The following is an 18,672-nucleotide window of genomic DNA, read 5'->3' as shown; positions in this document are numbered from 1 at the left end:
ACAAGGCACTTTGCTAGGGCTGGGTTGACAAGATGAGTAAGTCATAGTTCCTCATAGTTCCTAGTGGGCAAAGACAAACACACCTACACGTAATTACAATGCCATGTGACGCACATCATAAGAGAAGTCTGTGTAAAGGGCCAAGGATCTTGGAGGAAGGGCCCTCGCATTGGACGGTAGAGTATGGTGGATGAAAATGGTATCACAGAGGAGGTGATCGTCCAGCAGAACTTCCAGAATGGGGAGCTCAACTGACTGGAGACAAGTGGCATAAGGGCCGAAGTGGAGGAGAAAGGAGAGACTGTTTGGTTGGATTGCTCCAGAAGTAACTTCAGAGACAAGGACTTGAATGCAATAATTGATTTAGGAGATGATTCCAGGAGAGTGAGGACTGCAACAGGGATGGAAGGAAGATGTGTTATCAAGACAGTTGCCATTGGACTTCCCTGGTGGTCCATTGGTTAAGACTCCGTGCTTCCACTGCAGGGGGCGCTGGTTTGATCCCTGGTAAGGGAGCTAAGATCCCACAAGCCGTGCCGCGTGGCCAAAAAAAAAAAAAGTCTGGCATCTGAGGCTAGCATTAAAAAAAAAAAGGGGGGGGGGCTTCCCTGGTGGCGCAGTGGTTGAGAATCTGCCTGCCAATGCATGGGACACGGGTTCGAGCCCTGGTCTGGGAAGATCCCACATGCCGCGGAGCAACTGGGCCCATAAGCCACAACTACTGAGCCTGCGCGTCTGGAGACTGTGCTCCGCAACAAGAGAGGCCGCGATAGTAAGAGGCCCATGCACTGCGATGAAGAGTGGCCCCTGCTTGCCGCAACTAGAGAAAGCCCTCGCACAGAAACGAAGACCCAACACAGCCAAAAATAAATAAATAAATAATTTTTAAAATTTATAAAAAAAAAAAAAGACAGTTGCCATTGTGAGTACTTGGAGCTCAACCCCTTTGGGCAGCTCTGGGAGTCAGTGTAGCATAATGCATGGCTCACACTTACCCCAACAGAAGGGCAAAGACGTTGGAGTAGGGAGAAGCTACTTCCAGGGACACTTCTGGCTTACCCTGCCTAGGGTGCTCCTGCAGCCAAAGAAAAGCCACAGGAAGAGAGATGCAGATGTTTGCAGCAATTTTTCGTGTGGACAGGTAAATGTGGCCTGATGTGAGTGAGGTTCCCATAACATGAGACATGAAAAGAGCACCATGAATTATGTACCATTAGTGAAGGGGCAAGAGATAAAACTGAAAAAGAAAGTGGTAGTCAAATTGAATGCCTTGCTAAGGGGTTGGATTTTTATTCGATAGGGGATGGGAATCACTGAGGGATCTGGGCGGCAGAGTGCTATGGTCAGATGAGTCAAGTGCCATGGAAGCAGGACAGGTTGTGAGATGGGAAGGCAAAGCAACACCCAGATACTGGACCTGTCAGCAATCCGGATGGACAAATCAGCAGCGCTTACAGGGAGGAGTTAATTCTTCCTTCTTCAGGAAGGAACTTCAGTACTCTCAGGCAAAGCAGGACCTTTATGCTTTTATAATAATTGTACGTGCTTACTCAACCAGACCATCCGTTTACGGGATCTGGTGTCATGCACCAACCTGAGCCCAATACCTAGTGCAGGTCTAGCACGTGGCAGGTACTCAGGAAGTATCTGACTGATGGATGACTAGGTTGGTTTATACTCATAGCCCTACCCAGAGCTATTCACTTTGCTTATAACAGGATTATCCTTGATTCCAAAGGGCGCTAGATTATATTGTGTATGCATTTTGGAAGTGGACTGCAGAGGCAGTGCTGACAGGATGCTCTGAAGTATTTTGAGTCTCCTCTATAAGCCCAGAGCAGGTCACAGATGATGTTTCCTTCCCCCTGTGCTGCTCTCGCAAGGCCTCGGTGGAACTTTCCCTAATTGTCACTTCCATGGAGACATTTTGCCACAGTCCCTATGTCATCACCGGAGGCTGGACTTTCCCTCTGGCCTGGGCCAACTAAGTGTCCTAGCCCCCTCTTTCTGCCTAAATCGGACAGCAGTTTCTTCTGCCTGCCAACCAGAGAAAGAGGCTATCATTGTCATTCAACAAGAGGATAGTTTTCTGAAGTGGCTCTGTGACCTTTTCAGAAAATCCCCATAGAAAGGGGAAATATCCTGATGATAAACAAGAGGAAAATAGAAACAATTCAGTAGCCAAATCATTTCCGGAAGGGGCTCCACGCCCAGTGATTCTGACCCAGATCTCAAAGTAGGGGAGAGTTAATCAGATCCCACCACCACAGAGTCCAAAAAGAATCTCTAGAGGTCATTCGATCCATGACTCTGCTGTAGGCACAACCAAACTGAGTTCAATAAACAGCTGTACTTCAAGCATCTTAGGAAGGAGATTCTTTATCCTTTTCCATTAGAGATCAAAAAATTGTATGGTTAAGAAGTCCTTCAAGGAAGTAACAGAACTTATGACCTGGAAACTCATTTCATAGCTGAAGAAACTGAAGCTGAGCCAGTGCTAAAACATTGTCCCTTGACCCCCAGTTTAGAAACTTCCTTCAATCACTCATCAAGCATTCCTTGAGTGCCTACCATGTGGACCTCTAGTTGGAACTGGGAAAACACAGCTCAACAAGACAGTTTCTGCACCCCCAGGAGGGGGCTCATAATCCAGTTGAGCAGAAATATTTGCATTTAATTAACTATAACCAAATGTCACCAATGCTAAAATAAAGGCATATTCAAATGCGTCTTGAAGTCTTACCAAGGTCTTTTTTGTTAAAAGAAAAAAAAAATAGGTGCTAATATTTACAGCAGATTGCAAATGTTTCTACTTCTACCTCCTGCTCCAATCCTTGTGTTCATTAAGAAATGTACACATTTCATTAGGGATACACTTAATGACAATTGTGTAAATCCCTGAATTTTATTGTAAAATCAGAAAGCACACGCTCCCAACTCAAGTTGCAGTGTCAAGCTGTTATTTGTCCAAAGCGGTAAAGGAGCTGAACTGAGGTATTTACCTTCCTACTGCCTACGACCTTAGAAACATCGTCACCATGCTGACAATAAATGGAATCAGATGCTAAAAAAAATAAGGAAGAATAAAGAAAAAGGAAATCTTACTACTTTCCAGGTTTATTGTAAAATCCACAATGAAACCCTTAACGCTTTTGAGGCGGGGAGTCATACAGGTCACTAGCCCATGGACTGGTTGTCATTGCCAAAGAAATAGGCTGAAGTTAGAATGTGATTTATTTGAACAATATTGTGTCAATTAGGGCCTAAAAGAAAGATGCTGGTAGACTAGCCCTCTTATCATCCTAAAAAGAAAAAATGCACTAGTTTTACCAAAGTTAAGAAAGGAGATACTACCAGGATGATAGCTTTCTGATTAGTAGGACATGAGGGGGAAAATGCCCCTGGGGACAGACAGGTAAGTGTGTATAAATTTCACTAACTCTGCCATTGCTATTTCATATGACTCTTCAATCAAGAATTGAACCTGAAAGTGTCAATCAGTGATGCATTGAAGTAAAAATGCCACTTAGATTCTGGAACCAAATCTCCTTCTGCTCCCCTATAGTCAGTACTGACCTAGTTTCAACTGCTGGCCCCATAGCTGGATGCTGTGGCGAACCTGTTCCTGGCAACTCATGGGATGCCCCACTCTCCTACCTGCAAGTCACCACCTCTCTCTGTGAATTCCTGTTTTGATTGATGGTCATATGAAGCTAGAAACGTTGGAAGCAGGTTGTCTGCTCTTTTTTCTCACTGCCACTCCCTCCCTTCTTCCTTACCACATTCAGGTGACATCAGATTCTCTCAGTTCTGTTTATTCAACAAATCAGGGAGGGTTAAACTGCAGTAAATAGAAATCATTCTAGCTGTTTTAAGCAGAAAGGGATTTATTATACACAACTAAGTGCTTATACAATTACTGGAAGTGCAGGTATTCCACTGGACCTTGAGGCCTGGCTTCCATAGTAACACTGCAGAATTGGCCTGTCAGGGGAGCTGCTGCATTGCCACAGTCAGGGAGGTGGGGAGTTAGAAAACCACCACTGGAACTACTGAGTTCAGGGAAACACTTTTTCCGGGGTCAGAAAGCTACCACTGCCATGTTTGCAACAGATGCATGCCATGTCTGCTAGATCCACACCAGCAAAAAATGGGTGCTCTGTGATCTACCTGTGCTCTGTGCTCTACCCACAAAGCTAGCAGCCCCATGGGATGATGCCACAGGAACACTCCACGTGTTTATGACTGTGCTTGCTGGAAGAAATAGCAGAAGCAGCCAGAAACCTGGCCCCTTCCTAACTTTTTTTTTTTTTTTTTTTTTTGTGGTACGCGGGCCTCTCACTGTTGTGGCCTCTCCCGTTGCAGAGCACAGGCTCTGGACGCAGGCTCAGCGGCCACGGCTCACGGACCCAGCCGCTCCGCGGCATGTGGGATCTTCCTGGACCGGGGCACGAACCCGTGTCCCCTGCATCGGCAGGCAGACTCCCAACCACTGCGCCACCAGGGAAGCCCTTCCTCACTTTTATCTTCCAAACTTTGCATAAAATGGATCCGTTTGCCAGAACTCACATTGCATTTGGAGCTTCAACTGCAAGTCGTCTGGGAAATGTGGTTTTTAGCTTTCCAGCCTTTCAGGACAAGGAGGTACACTGGAAGAAGAGTAGAATGAGATAATTCACAGTATCTACCACATTCAACATCTCTTGAACAGCCACTGCCATATGGACCTGGTCATCTCATCTCTTACCTGAACCATTGCAATTTCCTCATAACTAGTCTCTCAGCTCCAAAGTTCTCCCCCTCTTCAATCCATCCTCTGTGTTGCACTTAAAACACACCTGGGATCATGTCACTGTCCTGCTCAAAATCTTATCACCCATAAGAATATGGACCATTCTCCTTTCAAGTCTCTTATCCATCTGGCCCCAACTCACCTTACCAGCTGCAAATCCTGCCACTTCACCACCCCCTAGGCTTTGGTCACACTGGGTGTTAAATGCTTTCACCACTCCTCCCCCTATCTTGTCGTTATTGTTCAACACCTTCCCCTGACTAGAATTCCCTACTACCCTTCATTTTTCTTATTTTTAATTCCCTGTTCAAACGTTACCACCTCTAAAAAGTTCCCTTCACTTTCCCCCTCTTTCCACTCAGGCAGAATTAATGGGTTCTTCCTGGCATTTTGCATCTCTCTCTATTGCCTTCCTTGCTTTGTATTATGTATAGTTAAATATGTGTCTGTCTTTCCAATATGAGGGAATGGATCATGTTTCTATTCACCTGTGTATCTCCAGTGTGTGATTCTTGGTAGATACTCAATAAATATTTGTTGAACAAATGAATGAATGAATGACTTGTTCACTGTGTCTAGGACACCCTATCCCACTTGACTAGCTTTCCTCTTCAGCTTATAGACATTCCGAGGCCTTTCTCCTCTCAAAAAGCAAGCTTTCCTTTGATCCTCTGGCTATTATCCTATCACCGTTCTACATTTCAAGCCCAGTTATCTGAAAGGGCTGCCTACACCTGCTATCTTCACTCCTTCGCCACCCAGCTTTACCACTCTACCAAAATCACCCTTGTCTAGGTCACCAGTTATCTCCTAGTTGCTAAACAAAATGATAGTTTTCAATCCTTATCTTACTTAACACTTTGCCTCTCTTGACTTTGTGAACAAGCCTTCCTTCTTGAATCTCATTCCTTCCTGGGCTAACACTTTCTCCTTAGCCTTCTCCATGGACTCTTCTCCCTTTGTCAGGACACAGTTTCTGTCTCTAGTCCTCTTCTCTTCTTCTCCCAACACTCTGGGTGATCTCATGGCCCCATTATCCTCCTAACTCATTTCGTATCATTCTCTCCTTCCATCCCTCCACTCCAGCTACACCAGCCTTCTAGCTGTTCTCAAATAGGCCAACAACACTCTTGCTCTGCCTGGAGTACACTTCCTCTGGGTGTTTGAGTTGCTCTGTGCCACACCATCTTCATCCCTCTCAATGTCACCTTTTCAGAGAGGCCTTCCCAACAACTTTTTTTTTTTTTTTAACATCTTTATTGGAGTATAATTGCTTTACAATGGTGTGTTAGTTTCTGCTGTACCTGATCACCTTTGAAATATTGCAACCCACTTCAACTTTATTTTTCTTCCTTGCTTTACTCTTCTATTCCCTTCCCTGCTTTATTTTTCTTCATAGCTTCATGGTACTTACCATCATCAAACCTGCTGTATATTTGGCTTATTTATTATATTTTGGTGTTTTTTTGTCTGTCTCTCCCAACCAGAATGTAAACTCCATGAGGACAAGTTTGTGCCTGTTTTGTTCACTGCTGTTTTCCCAAGTTCTAGAACAGTGCTTGGCACATGGTCGGTGTTTAATAAATGTTTGTGGAATGAATGATTACCTCTACTCCAAACCTTTTTGTGTTTCCTAACTCACCCCCAATAACTGATCAGTCACTAAGCCCCATGACTCTTACCTCCTAAATATATTCTTAATCCTCGCTTCTCCATGTGCTTTGCCTCTAGTCTAGCCTCCAACAGGTATGGGAATTTGATCTCTGCACCCCCTTTTCAAAGCCCTTCTGAACTCCTTAGCATAACAGATAGTTCTCATGAACTGGTCTATCTCTCAATTTCATTTTACACTACTGTCATCCAACCCTCTAGCTATAGAGAGCTCCTTGTCTCAAACCCCTGAATCCACCATCTCTCTTGTTCTGGGGTGGTTTTCAATCTCCTGAAATACACTTGTCAACTTCTAAGCAACCTACAGGCCTCTCAGTTCTGACATCATCTCCCTTAGTCGACCCCTAAAGCCTGAGTTAAACTGCCATGAACTTCCTGGGCTTACACACTGTAATGCCATTGGCCGGTTGCTTACCTGTTGCCGTAGAGTCTAAATTCCTTGAAGATAGGGACCTTATCTCATTTATTTTTCTGTATTCAGCATGATGCACAGCACCTAACACATAATAGATGCTTGATAAATATTGGTTGACAGTTGGATGATGGATCATAACAGGAAGTACTTACATTGGGCTTATTATGGTCTGGTGCTCTTCCCAGCACCCCAATTACAGTAACACATGGAAACTTCCCAATACTCCTAATGGTGAGGATACTGGTAAGGAGCCTAAAGACCCGGGATGGTTAAGTTATTTGCCCACAGTCACACAGTTGGTAAGCGGCAGACACAGGATTCAGACTCAGGTATCTGGCTCCACACTGTCTGTAACACTATGCTTATACCGGTGATGGATGGATGGAAGGTGTATACCAGGATAGTCTAAGTAGAGAAACAATAGAAACAAAGGTGAGAATATTTACATTATTTTTATGTGGCTTTTATGGTCAGTAAGTTTGGCCATACCTGAAATGAATTCTGTTGTGTAAAATACTCATCCCTGGACTTCCCTGGTGGCACAGTGGTTAAGAATCCGCCTGCCAATGCAGGGGACACGGGTTCGAGCCCCGGTCCGGGAAGATCTCCCATGCCACGGAGCAACTAAGCCCGTGCGCCACAACTACTGAGCCTGCCCTCTACAGCCCGTGAGCCACAACAACTGAAGCCCGCGTGCCACAACTACTGAAGCCTGCACACCTAGAGCCCGTGCTCTGCAACAAGACAAGCCACCACAAGGACAAGCCTGCGCACTGCAATGAAGGGTAGCCCGCACTTGCCGCAACTAGAGAAAGCCCGCGCACAGCAACGAAGACCCAACGCAGCCATAACTAACTAACTAACTAACTAAATTTATAAAAAAAAAATACTCATCCCCTACAATGTATGTGAAATTAAAACCTTATTCATATTTTGGACAACACACTTTGTATTCACTCTCCAATGTGACCCTAAACCTCAGATCCTAGATGAGCTAAACCCTACCTTCCTTGACACACATTTCTACAAATTGATATCAAAACATTCAAATGTATATCCATATTCACTCATTCATTCAACAAACATGTTCCGAGTGCTTCCTGTGTGCCAGGCACTGTCTTTACACTGGTACTACTGCTATTGGAGTACACACGCCCATATATAATATAATCATAGACAATATAGAATCTTTTCTGAGGCTGTAGAGTGTAGTGGTTAGGATCACCGCTAAGGAGCCAGACTGCCTGGGTTAAACCCCAGCTCTGCCATTTTCTAGTTGTGGGATCTCAGCATTGTCATCTGTCCTGTGCATTGGTCTCTTCATCTATAAAATGGGTACAACAACAGTCTGTCTCCAGGGGTTTTTGTGAGGATTAAATAGTTAAAACATGTAAAGTGCTTAACACAGCATCTGGCAAATACTCTGTAGCAAGCACTTAATAAATGTTAGTAATTTTATGTTGACAATCTTTTTTAATAAGTTATTGCTGAATGATTGAGCTTCTTATGTGAGGCTGTCTTCCATTATAAAATAAAAAGAAACCTGGAGGTCTTCTCTGATGGGGAATAAGCCTTAAAGAGATATAAAGGAATTAACCACATTTGTTGCCATAACAAAACCATGTCTTGGTCTCGAGTGGGCCTTTAAGGGCCTGTAATTTACATTAGGGCTCCTTCTATCTCAGCAGGCGGGTGAGGCGGGCTTTGGCAGAGCTATTTGTGCAGGAAGAACGGAGGTCAAGGGACTTCTTGTATTAAAGGCCTTTCTCAAAATGAAGGATTTGGATTCTGAGATTAATGTTCGAAGTGAACCCCTGCTATACTTAATTCCTTTTTCTGTGAACTCAGTGCATTTTTAAAATTCAGTTAGGGGCCCCCCTATGGTGTGGCATGGAAACCACAAACCCAGACGCCCTTCCGATGGAGTTCACACTGCCCTCCCTCATCTTTCGACCCATGGGCTGATGACTGCATTCTAGGGTTAGTCACTGTGCTAAATTCTTTGGGTTAAAGTGTTCCCAGAAATAACGTGTCTTAAATTTGCACACTTTAGATCCACTGGGGACTTAATATAAACATTTAAAAATAAAAGATTTCTTTAAAAAAGGCTTCTATGGGTAGTTAGTGGCCACCATGTGAGGAAATGAGAAGCTGTGGAAACTGTGGGGATGAGAGGTCTCTTTGGGTCGAGTTGCATTTTTTAGATTATAATAGGGTTTCCTTTCTGAATAATTTCTGTTGGGCAAAATATCAACAGCCTCAACAGAAAGCTTGGGTTCAGATTGATGATTTTATCCCATCTACCAATAAGTTTTCTGTTTTAGGTAAAATTAGGAGGAATGAGGGAAACTGGTGGAAAGTAAATCCGTTGAGAAGATATTTGCCTTTTTCACTTTATAAGATCAGCTCCCATGAGAAATAAACAATAAAAGCTCTCCTCGCCACAAAAGTCAACTGCTTATCATATAACCACTGTTACAAGGAATTGTTATATAGGGAAATGATTATAACAGTAATAATAGCAAACAGTTATACGGCAATTACTATGTGCCGGGCATTATTCTAAGCTCTTTGCACTTACTTGTTACATGCCTCATTTAGGCCTCACGTGTACCATTTTAGTGCATAGTCTTCGGTCTTAAAAAAAAATAACTAACGTGTTGAAACTTAGAGTGTGTCGAGCACTGTGTTTTTATGTGTATCACCTCATTTAATCTTCATGATGACCCCACAGTTAGGTATTGCATCAGCCGCAAACTGAGGCTCAGAGAGTTAGGTAATGCTCTCCACAACTGCCAGGATGCAAACTTCGGTCTTATTGACATCAAGCCTGAGCTCTTTATCTTGCTGCCCTTCTGTTTGTCATAGAATTGGAAGCATACTGCATAGGGTCAGTATGCCTCACTTTCACAGGGATATTTGATGGGGTTCTTTGTGGGTTTCCATGCCTCCAAAGTGAGAAGTGTCCGGAAACTCTGGCTAGAATTTCCTAGTCCTCTCCCCACAACTAGGAGCTAAAATAATTGTTTGGAACTCCTTGATTCTGTTCCCTAACTGGGTATAGGAATAGAGTAAGCATAGTTCTAGCAATAGGAATAGTGAAAAGCAGTTAAAAAAAAAACCCCAAAAAAACCTGAAACAAAAAACCTTGGCTCTGCTATTTACCAGCACCTTGGAGCAACTCTTGGTAACCTCAGTTTCCTAATCTGAGCAGTGGGGTGATACAAATGATTTGTGACTTACCCATACATACACTGTTGTGATGACCGAAGATGACAATACATCATCATTGGAAATTCTATGTAGATGCGTGGTTATTATTGTACTGTGGTTCTCTGCAAAGGTCTGAGGCTTGCCCCTATTAATGAGGGTGTCTTGCAATAGTGTTATTTGACCTTAAATATGCGAAAGACAGTTCTTTTTTTTTCTTTTTTTTTTTTGTGGTACGCGGGCCTCTCACTGTTGTGGCCTCTCTCGTTGCGGAGCACAGGCTCCAGATGCACAGGCTCAGCGGCCATGGCTCACGGGCCCAGCTGCTTCGCGGCATGTGGGATCTTCCTGGACCGGGGCACGAACCCGTGTCCCCTGCATTGGCAGGCAGACTCTCAACCACTGTGCCACCAGGGAAGCCCGTGAAAGAGAATTCTTTGTGAGCTGTGGAGTAGGTTTTTTCCAGGTACAAAAGGAAATACCATTTCTGGAGTACCTACTATGTGCCAGGAATCATAATGAGACTTCACCTCTCATTTGCCTCTTATAGAAATCCAGAGAGGGAGATGTTATTATTTTATAAATGAATAAACTGAAACTCAGCACAGTTAAGCAATTTGCCCAGCATCACATAGCTAAGAGGTAAAATTTAGATTCAAACTCACGCTATGGGAAAACAATCTCCATGCTATTTGCATCCACTCTAGCACTCTGCCTTTTAGGCAGAAGGGACAGAAGAAAACAGAAAGCAAAAGCAGGGGTCTGCAGAACTCAAATGCCCCAGGATTATGGGGTTTGCCTGAGAATTAAAATGATGATGATGTTGATGATGATGATGATAGTAATAGTAAAGACGACGAACAGACATCAAGGTCAGCCAAAAAGAAGTAATAATGAAAGTTCACATTTCTTTTGCCATAGGCTGCCACTGAAAAAATCCATTTTGTTTTCTGTACATTCCTAGGGATAGCAGTGGGAAGTAGTTAGGAATAAGAATTATACCCACTGAATAGGTGGCAGTGTACAAAACTGAGAAAGAAAGAGCAGAAGTGCCAGGCAACATTTGAGAGAAAGTAGCCAACTCAGAACTGCCATAAGGACTTGCTTCCAGGGCCATCTTCCTTGACTCCAGCTTCAGTTCACCTGCAGTCACTGACCTCCGCACTTTCAAACTCATTGTATTATTCCTGGTCATTATTCCCCAGGTTTGGCCCAGTCCTTCCTGTAGAAAAACCTGTTCTGAGGTGGAAAAAGCTGTGAGCCTGAGAATGTCCCCTCTCGAATTCTTTAACTCAGAGGGTCCCTGACACTGGGAGGCTCTCAAGGCCACAATCCAGATATTTCTGGAAAAGAAAAGAAAAATTCAAGCTAATGTGGAGTTGGAGTGTTTAAGTTGTCTTGTGGTTGTGGAGCCCTTGGGCATGCCTGGCAGCTTAGATACTGTGAGAGAACCTCGGAGAGTTCTCCATGCCTGATCTTCATGCTTCACTCTGGCTTACATACTGACAAGGAATGAATCTAAAACTCAGAAAATGTTTAATTGATCTGTTATGCCTTGCACCATAGAAAGATAAAAAAATCAAAGGGATTTAAAATGTTTCAGAATTCTTTGCTTGTTTTAAGGAATCATTTTTTCCAAAAGGTGGCAGATGCTGCTTTTTGATTTAACTAGAACTGAGAACAACCCCAGCCTCACCACTCAGGGAAAACTTGCACTAATTGACCTCAGTGCCTTCAATCTGCAAAATGGGGATAAAGTACTTCATAGGATAGAACTGTAGGATCAGATAAGGTGAGGTGGGTGAAAGTGCACAACAAAGTACAAAGAGCCTCATTCATGTAAAGGGACTATGATTTCTTTCTTTAAGAGTGAAGTTAAGTGGAGGCAAAAGGGTGTCAGCACTCATCACATCTTAGCCTTCAATAATCACTTTCGAATACTTATGAGGAGTTTGAAAATTATTTCCCCCGATTTCACACTGATTTTCAAATGGCAATGACCATTATTTGTCCAGCATTGCCTTTTAACTGAATAGGATAAGTAACTCTCCCAGGGTCAGACAGTAAATTAAGTGCCTAAATCCAAATTAGAATGAAGCACACATCCATGGTAGATTGCAGGGTCCTGAGTTTCCTCTCTGTTAGTGAACTTCATGGAGTGTACAGGCCGATTTATTTTCATGTATCTTGTCAACCTTGCAACTTTTAAGTGAGATGGAAATCATCTGAACACTATTTTACAGGACCTTTCTTTTCCATCACATTCAAGACTGTCCACAGTGAATGTAAACTGCAAAAACCTCATCGTTAGAATCTTCCAGAAACAGAGGCTGGGAGAGGTTAAAAAAAACAACAAAAACAAAAACACTGGCTCAAAGCCTTACAGCTAGTGAATGGCAATGCTGGATCAAGAGCCCACTTCTCTGCTCAGGACCTCTCCTCTTCACAAAAAAGCCATAGTACAAATAATAATAATAATTAAAAAATATATAGTGGCAGCTAACACAATGTGCCAGGCACTGTTCTAAGCTTTTTGTATGTATTAACTAATTTAACCGGCAAAAAAAAATTTTTGGAGTATTCCTTCACTAAAGCAGCCCAGTGAGAAGCAGCACTTTTTTTTTTTTTTTTTTTTCTCAGTTGAATGACATTGCAACCCGAAATCACAACTCCGTTTTAGGTTCCTGGTGGTGCCTGCTTCCTCTTCTAGTTTGTTTAGTCACAGAATTCGATTCCTGTTGGCCGATTACGCGCCTACAAACAGGCTTAGCGCTCAACTGAAATGCGTGAGGCTCCTTAACTCTTGTATAAACAGGTAATGCGAAGGGGTGGGGCACAGATTGCGGATTTCTTTGCGAGGAGGCTGGGGTGGGAGTTAGAACTAACTACCGAGAGATCAGGCAAGGTGAAGAGAGGGCTTGGCTGCTGTTTTTAAATGCAGTGTTTTTTGTTCCCTTTCTAGAAACCAGCTGCAACTTTAGGTCAGGGCGCATTAAAATGAGCCACTTCTGAACGAGCAGCGCCCAGGCCCCAGGCCCTGCTGTGAAGGCCCCGGCAAAGGTCAGGGCTTGGTCCGCGTGACGTTCCAGCCCGTGCTCATCCAAGCGGTGCTCTGCCTCAGGTAAGGACACTCTGGGAGGTTCCCCCGTCTTCAGGCCCGCCGCCGAGCTCGCGGTGATCCTACCTGGTCAAACGACTTCTTTCCTACGGGGGAAGAACGGGGGTGGGGTGTACTGATCGGCTCGTGATTCAACAGCTGGTTCCTTATTCCTCAAACGTGGTTCTGCTTGGGTTCCCCCAACAGCCCAAAGGGGCCAGACGTCTGATTCAGGCAGATGTCCTCAGGTGGCGCAGGTGCCACTTCTGGGGCTGTTTCTGGCTGTCTGAAATGGATGTGACTTTTTGAGCGGGGAGAGAAGTCTGTGAGGTGAAGTCCCCAAATCTCTCCCAGTCAAGACAAGATTTTTTTTTTTTTTAACCTTCAGCAAAGGTATCTGCCCTCCTAAAACAACAGGAATGTTGCACTGGCCTTCAGCCAGCGAAGGCTCAGCGAGCAGGATAAAATTTCAATGCAGATTTACGGGAAGTTGCCGGTGCTGGGAGTAAAAATCTGGTTTGGTGAGTTTAAGGGAAGGGAGTAGACGAGAGACAACCTTGCTACTGTGAGGCGCGGAGCCTCGGCTGGGGGAGGGCAGAGGGAGGAGGGAGGAGGGAACAGGGAAGAGCTGGAGCCGAGACTGAGCGCTCCCCGCGCGCAGCACCGGACGCAGCAGGGCTCCCTGGGCCGCCGGTCTCTCCCGGGTGCGGATCCGACGCCGCTCTGCCAGTGGAATCGCCGCGCTTTCAAGTTCACGCTCCCGCCAGGAATTTAGCCCCAGAGAGCTGCCTTCTGGTTATCGCTCCTGCTTCCCACTTCGGAATGTGCAGTTTGGGACAGTGAGAAGCCGGGGCTCAGGGAGTTTTCCTCGTAGAGAGTTTCTCTCTGCAGGTTTCCAAGGTTAAGAAATTCTGACAAACTGGAATTCCCAGAGCCTGGGAGTTAAGCCTCAAAAGATCTGTTGCTTTAAGCGGCGCGGTAGGGAGTAGCTGGACACTCCTTATTTTGGTTTTACATTAAAAAGAGGGAGGCCGAGAAGATGTTGTAGGTTACTTCCTAGCTCTGTAAATTGCTACCGGGCTGTGAATGGTGTTAATTTCTGAAGTGGGCGACTGCAAATACATAACAAAGGTAAGGTAGCTTTGGGCAATCCTTCTAACTACTGTCCCTTAATCTTACATTTGGGTCCCAATTTTGAAATCTTGTTTTCTTCCCTTTTTAGCCCTTATCTCCCCTCATTCTACCATCCCCCGTTCCGACTCTGGTATATTTAATGGGAAAGAAGTGGTTTATAAAAAGATTTTAAAAGCGTCAGCTACTGGAAAAGCAGAAAATCATATACAGTCAGCCCCATCGTTTCCTCTGGTGATGAAACCTTTTCCATACAAGAAACAGATTTTTTTTTTTCGCTCTTGAAAGCATACGATTGGGCCGTCCAGAGGCACAGGTGACTTTTTAGACTCAGATTATTAAAGTTAGATTGAGGAGACCTTTATGACAGGCATCTCGCTTAAGAGAGTGGTAAGGCGGGGGTGGGGGAGGGTTGCTGGGGCGTGTGATGTCTTCTTGTACTCATTTACCTCCCAAGGTAACACTGAGTACAGGCTTAGTTGTTTAAAGTTAAAAATTCAGTCCGCATAGAAGCGTTGAGTTGATGAACTCAGCTGACAAATCAGTCACCGGATATGTAAGAAATCGGTTAAAATAAATGAACTGGAATTTTTCAAATAAGTGATTCATTTTTTATTTAGGCAAAAGTTCATATACTCTTGGGTACTGTCCCAAGGCATTTGGAGATGAGGCTTCTTTCTTGAAAGCTAACCAGAGATAGTGTCCTCCAGGTACTCACCCATAGGCTGTACTGATTTGAACAAAAACTCAAGCAACTTTTTTCTAGTGGCGTTGTAATGGCTCACTCAGTTTTCTTTAGCATGAATGTAGGTTAGAAATGTGTTCTTTCAAACTTGTAATGCTGGAGTCACACAAATTTTTTAGGGCAGAGAAAGCAAAGGGTTGACAACACAAACATGAAGAGGTTGCCACAGTTTGAAGGACCATTGCAATTTAGACCAAGAGCGTCTGAGAATTGCAGGTGTCAGTCCTAAAGGGTGAAAGGTTGTCAGCAGAGTAAAACACAACCTCTAGACAAAGACAAAGCCAAGTACCCAGTCAAGGCGATGAGATAGCATTTTGCGGGAGTTTGTGTTGCTGTTAATTTAAACCATAATCCTTGTCAGATTGAGGATATGAAATCTTGGAGGGAAACAAAACTAAACCAGTCTGAAATGGAAACAGGAGGAAGGAAAGAAAGAAATTTGGGTTTTTGTATCCTTTCTTGTCTACCTCACCCTTCACCTTGTTCTGATACATTGGGTTGGCCAAGAAGTTCATTCGGACTTCTCTGTAACGTATGGAAAATCCCGAACGAACTTTTTGGCCAGCCCAATACATACCATTGCTTAATTACTGCACACAGGGAGAATGAGGAATCAGACATTTCACAAGAGCCCAGCTCATTACTTCAATATTTGTTAAAGGAAGAAATAAACTGACAGAAACCAATCTCCTAGCCTAACTCTGCCATGCTTCTTTACCTGACTAGGTTACACTTAAATTCTGCTCAAGAGTCTTTTGTGAACATATGCTGAAAGTGAATCAAATTTTGAAGATTTATTATCTTTCTCTTAGTTTCTGAGTTTTCAGAAACTTGTAAGATTGAAAACTCGGCATCATCATTTTACTACAATCTCTATAGTTTTAATTGTCAATGTATTTTTGATTCCCTACCTGTGCTGCTGTAGAGTAAATTTTTGCCCAAAACAGTTGGTGACGCTGAGGATGAAATCAAGATAGGAAGCAAGGAAACTATGTGCTTCTGGACACGTGTCTTCAGTACTTGCTCTGACTAGTGTTTAGCACTACTCCCATTTTTTTCCCCTCACATGATAAGAGCATTCAGATTAGACTGTTCTCTTTGGTTTACTAGTAACAGAACCTGTTCTCAGTAATTTAAACAAAGATTAGAAGGTTAACGTAGATGAAGTTATTTTCTTACAAAATGAATTTGCTTTCCAAATTCTACTTTTGATCTGTTGATTAAAAATAAATCACGTCCCAGATGATTGAGCTTTGACTGCCGTAGGACAGTATTTGCCTGTTTCAGACAGGTTCCCATCTCCACATTTCAAATCCCTTCTGATTTTTCAGGACTGGATACAGGGGTGCTGGTTGGGGGAGGGAGATCTCCTCAAAGTTGGACCGAGGTTCAAGTGAAACTATGATTCAGATTTCCCAGAGGACGCATAATCCTAGAAAAAACTTACTCTGAAGAGGGCTTAAGCTTGGGATTCATAAGACTTAGAAAAAGGATAGATTTTGCATGAATCTAGAATTTGTGTGCCACACGTTTGTGAAATTACAATGAATATGTAAATGCAGTTTAAAAAGTGTTTGTCGGAATGATTCCAAGTTAAAGGTTCTATTGGAACGTTTCAGCTACTTGCCTTATTAAGAGATATATTTTTCCTCTTGGGACCAGTCTCTGTGTCTTATGACGATGTTGATTTTCTGGTTTAATATTCTAAGACGTGTGTGTTAGTCAAAACAACCACCTGCTCAGAGCAATTGTTTCAAAGGACAACTGGAAAAAGATTGTCAATAATGGTAGTGCTGGGATGACTTGGGTTATGAGATAGAAGGCCTTTAGAAACTCCAGAGAAGAACTAGCATAGAAATGATAATAAGTAATTGTTCAACTGCCACCTCAAGTTGTTCAAAACGTCTCATATGGAGGGATTTAGGGGGAAATGGCACCCTGCCACTTTTTGTGTGTGGTCCTGAATCATCTTGTCAGTAAAACGCTCCTGAGATGGTCTGAGCTTGCTTTCTGATTGTTTCTGCTCCTTTCATATTTGCCTCCCCTTCTGTTCTGTCAGCCTGCGTATGGGGGAAAGGAGGCAGAGGGAAAGGATATCCTTCCCTAGAAGTCAGTGTACCCCCTCTTTTCGGAACCTCTTACTTTTTGCCCGGAAAAGGGGGCAAGGAAGGAATTTTCCAGTGAAAGTAGAAGGGGAGAGAGTGTCTGGAGGAATAAAATGCCAAGAAACAGGTGAGCTCCAAACCCTGTTAAGTAATGTGCTCACCCGAAAGCTCACATGGAGATTATCGATGCCCTCCAACTATTGCAGGTAAACTGGCAACTGTAGGAATTTGAGGCTCACCCCCCTTTTGTAATTCAAATGCTCCTAGTGCACTGCAATAGATGGCTCATCTGAATGAGTTCAAGATGTCATCTCTAGGTACAACCCAAAGTAAACTGATTACAAAAGGCACAAGCCTTTCTTTCAACTATGCTCCACTCTGCCTTTCCTCTACTTTCTGCAATGGTTTAAGGACACCTGGAAAAAAAAAAATCACAACTTAGTTTATGTAATTTAGGTATATAATACGAGCATTCTTTTTCATTGTGGATGTTGAGTTTTTGTCATCTTAGGAACTTAGTTTATGCAAAAGTGATTTGTGGGTGTGTTTAGATGTAAACAGTTTATATGTCTGTAAAATACAAAACATGAGGAAACTGATACTATGATAGAAATGCTCGACTGTATTTCATAGTTTCTCTTTTTGGTAAGCCCTATCAGGTTTTAAGAGTGGGGTCATTTTAGAAATCAAAAGAACAATCTACCTTTCTGAAGGCCACTTAAGAGAGAGGACATCAGAAGACAAAGGGCTGGTGTAACCCAGAAAACCCTTTGTGATTTTTGAGAAAATATCAATCCTTTGGTCTCAGCAGATTCCGGGTAGTGCAAAATGTATACTTAAAATTACAGCCATTTACATTAATCAAGAAAACAATCGCCGGCCTCAAATCACGATATTTGTCTTTGGGAATACTGTATGTTTGTGGTTCTTAGGAACATGGCGGCCCAGTGCCAAGACCATAGTAGGTGGGTGTATGTTGATGAAAGGGGATTTGCTGACAGCGTTTGCCTCCTGCTTATGCTTTGCTTTGGCTAATAGTCAATTTTGCTTATATTCCTTGAGTTTCCACCTACTGGGGAAAAAAACAACCTGATCTCAGAAGCAATGGATAATCCACGTGTGAGTGAGCAAGAGTTAACTATACATAACAATGGGCAATGGGTGGAAGTGCAATAAATGTGGGGCATTGTGTAGCTGAAACAGGAACAGGACACTTCTACCTGACCAAGGAAGTGCCAGCCTGTAAAAATTATAATAAAAAATATTTACCTTTCAGAGCACTGAGACCTGGCTCAGTCATTTTAAGCATTACACATCATGCCAAAAGAAAAAAAGAAGTATTGAATAAAATGAATAAGATTTTTTTCAGATGTTAATTCTCCTAGGTCAATTTGATTGCCATTCTGAAAATGTGTATTTGGGCCTTTTGAGCTCAAGTAAAATATTCATGTTTCTGAAAAGTAGGCATCCGTGTCCATGATGATGATAGCACTGTGCCTTTTGAAA

The 18,672-nt window shown here is 43.3% G+C and overlaps 1 protein-coding gene across 11 annotated transcripts in view; it reads left to right on the top strand.

The window, feature by feature from the left end:
- Positions 1-18,672, top strand: part of RBM47 (RNA binding motif protein 47) — a 237,747-nt gene that overhangs the window by 63,652 nt on the left and 155,423 nt on the right. For 5 of the 11 annotated variants that reach the window (XM_079919109.1, XM_079919107.1, XM_079919108.1 and 2 more), the window contains exon 1: positions 13,740-14,316. The gene's annotated coding sequence lies outside the window, so the exon portion shown is untranslated. Of the gene's footprint in view, positions 1-12,633; positions 12,904-13,050; positions 13,210-13,573; positions 13,707-13,739; positions 14,317-18,672 lie in introns of those variants that run through there. The other 6 variants (XM_079919112.1, XM_079919113.1, XM_079919114.1 and 3 more) reach the window with 3 other exon arrangements.

This window comes from Stenella coeruleoalba (genome assembly GCF_951394435.1).
Source record: "Stenella coeruleoalba genome assembly, chromosome: 4".
Classification (NCBI taxonomy): domain Eukaryota; kingdom Metazoa; phylum Chordata; class Mammalia; order Artiodactyla; family Delphinidae; genus Stenella; species Stenella coeruleoalba.
The sequence above is the reverse complement of the archived record's forward strand: the minus strand, read 5'-3'. Positions and strand labels throughout refer to the sequence as shown.